Below are 3,523 nucleotides of genomic sequence, written 5' to 3' on the forward strand. Positions count from 1 at the left end.
AAGCCACGGCTGCAAAATACTAACGCGAATTCTTTACAGACTAATAGAAAAACTGGTAGATGCAGACCTCGGGGAGGATCAGTTGGGATTCCGTCGAAATGTTGGAACACGTGAGGCAATATTGACCTTACGATTTATCTTAGAAGAAAGATTAAGAAAAGGCAAACCTACGTTTCTAGCATTTGTGGACTTAGAGAAAGCTTTTAACAATGTTGACTGGAATACTCTTTTTCAAATTCTAATGGTGGCAGGGGTAAAATACAGGGAGCGAAAGGCTATTTATAATTTGTACAGAAACCAGATGGCAGTCATAAGAATCGAGGGGCATGAAAGGGAAGCAGTGGTTGGGAATGGAGTGAGACAGGGTTGTAGCCTCTCCCCGATGTTATTCAATCTGTATATTGAGCAAGCAGTAAAGGAAACAAAAGAAAAATTTGGAGTAGGTATTAAAATTCATGGAGACGAAGTAAAAACTTTGAGGTTCGCCGATGACATTGTAATTCTGTCAGAGACGGCAAAGGACTTGGAAGAGCAGTTGAACGGAATGGACAGTGTCTTGAAAGGAGGATATAAGATGAACATTAACAAAAGCAAAACGAGGATAATGGAATGTAATCAAATTAAATCGGGTGATGCTGAGGGAATTAGATTAGGAAATGAGACACTTAAAGTAGTAAAGGAGTTTTGCTATTTAGGAAGTAAAATAACTGATGATGGTCGAAGTAGAGAGGATATAAAATGTAGACTGGAAATGGCAAGGAAAGCGTTTCTGAGGAAGAGAAATTTGTTAACATCGAATATAGATTTATGTATCAGGAAGTCGTTTCTGAAAGTATTTGTTTGGAGTGTAGCCATGTATGGAAGTGAAACATGGACGACAACTAGTTTGGACAAGTAGAGAATAGAAGCTTTCGAAATGTGGTGCTACAGAAGAATACTGAAGATAAGGTGGATAGATCACGTAACTAATGAGGAGGTATTAAATAGGATTGGGGAGAAGAGAAGTTTGTGGCAAAACTTGACTAGAAGAAGGGATCGGTTGGTAGGACATGTTTTGAGGCATCAAGGGATCACAAATTTAGCATTGGAGGGCAGCGTGGAGGGAAAAAATTGTAGAGGGAGACCGACAGATGAGTACACTAAGCAGATTCAGAAGGATGTAGGTTGCAGTAGGTACTGGGAGATGAAGCAGCTTGCACAGGATAGAGTAGCATGGAGAGCTGCATCAAACCAGTCTCAGGACAGAAGACAACAACAACAACATCCGGCTTTGGTGGCTTGGATATGACCTAGGACCTTAAGATTTTGCATGAAAGGAGGACTTGCAGCCGCGTTCCACGGGAGAATGTGAAAAATGTTAATATGTAGTAAAAACCTGAGAAATCCGTCCGTATTCGTCATTTGTTAACGAATCGACTTAAAGCCAGATCGTCAAATTGGCCGCTCTTCTCTCTGAAACGGTTACATTTATCGTCTGCAAAGCTATGTCGCGTGCTGCGGTATGCGGAGACACTAAAAGCACCATAATAGAACACAGAAGAAGCTTCTAAGATGATGTGATAGCCAAAACAAAGCAGTACAATTCAAGTTGGAGCTATCAATTATTGTCTCTTCAGACGGCTTTGGTGCCTTGGACATGAGCTAGGACCTTAAGATTTTGCATGAAGGAGGATCTAGCAGAAGCATTGCACGGGGGAATTTGAAAAGTGTTCATATTAAATGAAAACCTGAGAAATCCGCCCGTTTTCGTCATTTGTTATCGAATGGACTTAAAGCCATATCGACACATTGGCCGCTTTTCTCTCTGAGACGGTTACATTTATCGTCTGCAATGCTATGTCGGGTGCTGCGGAATGCGGAGACACTAAAAGCACCATAGTAGACCACAGAAGAAGCTTCTAAGTTGAAGCAATAGCCAGTAAGAAGTAGTACAATTCAAGTTTTAGTTGTCGATTATTCACTTTTTAGCCGGCTTTGGTGGCTTGGACATGACCTAGGACCGTAAGATTTTGCATGAAAGGAGGACTTGCAGCCGCGTTGCACGGGAGAATGTGCAAAGTGTTCATGTGTAGTAAAAACCTGAGAAATCCGTCCGTTTTGGTCATTTGTTATCGAATCGACTTAAAGCCAGATCGTCACATTGGCCACTTTTCTCTCTGAGACGGTTACATTTATCGTCTGCAAAGCTATGTCGCATGCTGCGGTATGCTTAGACACTGAAAGCACCATAGCAGAACACAGAAGAAGTTTCTAAGTTGAAGTAATAGAGAGTAATCTGTGTTATAATTCAAGTTTTAGTTGTCGATTATTCACATTTTAGCCGTCTTTGGTGGCTTGGACATGACCTAGGACCATAAGATTTTGCATGAAAGGAGGACTTACAGCCGCGTTGCACTGGAGAATGTGAAAAGTGTTCATATGTAGTAAAAACCTGAGAAATTCGTCCGTTTTCGTCATTTGTTATCGAATTGACTTAAAGCCAGATCGTCAAATTGGCCGCTCTTCTCTCTGAAACGGTTACATTTATCGTCTGCAAAGCTATGACGCGTGCTGCGGTATGCGGAGACACTAAAAGCACCATAGTAGAACACAGAAGAAGTTTCTAAGTTGAAGTAATAGAGAGTAAGATGTGTTATAATTCAAGTTTTAGTTGTCGATTATTCACATTTTAGCCGTCTTTGGTGGCTTGGACATGACCTAGGACCATAAGATTTTGCATGAAAGGAGGACTTACAGCCGCGTTGCACTGGAGAATGTGAAAAGTGTTCATATGTAGTAAAAACCTGAGAAATCCGTCCGTTTTCGTCATTTGTTATCGAATCGACTTAAAGCCAGATCGTCACATTGGCCGCTCTTCTCTCTGAAACGGTTACATTTATCGTCTGCAAAGCTATGTCGCGTGCTGCGGTGTGCGGAGACATTAAAAGCACCATAGTAGAACACAGAAGAAGCTTCTAAGTTGAAGCAATAGCCAGTAAGATGTGGACAATTCAAGTTCTAGTTGTCGATTGTTCACTTTGTAGCCGGCTTTGATGTTGAGACAGGCGAAATACCCTCAGACTTCAAGAAGAATATAATAATTCCAATCCCAAAGAAAGCAGGTGCTGACAGATGTGAAAATTACCGAACTATCAGTTTAATAAGCCACGGCTGCAAAATACTAACGCGAATTCTTTACAGACTAATAGAAAAACTGGTAGATGCAGACCTCGGGGAGGATCAGTTTGGATTCCGTCGAAATGTTGGAACACGTGAGGCAATACTGACCTTACGATTTATCTTAGAAGAAAGATTAAGAAAAGACAAACCTACGTTTCTAGCATTTGTAGACTTAGAGAAAGCTTTTGACAATGTTGAATGGAATACTCTTTTTCAAATTCTAAAGGTGGCAGGGGTAAAATACAGGGAGCGAAAGGCTATTTATAATTTGTACAGAAACCAGATGGCAGTCATAAGAATCGAGGGGCATGAAAGGGAAGCAGTGGTTGGGAATGGAGTGAGACAGGGTTGTAGCCTCTCCCCG

The sequence above is a fragment of the Schistocerca gregaria genome, unplaced genomic scaffold, assembly GCF_023897955.1.
Source record: "Schistocerca gregaria isolate iqSchGreg1 unplaced genomic scaffold, iqSchGreg1.2 ptg000266l, whole genome shotgun sequence".
Lineage (NCBI taxonomy): Eukaryota > Metazoa > Arthropoda > Insecta > Orthoptera > Acrididae > Schistocerca > Schistocerca gregaria.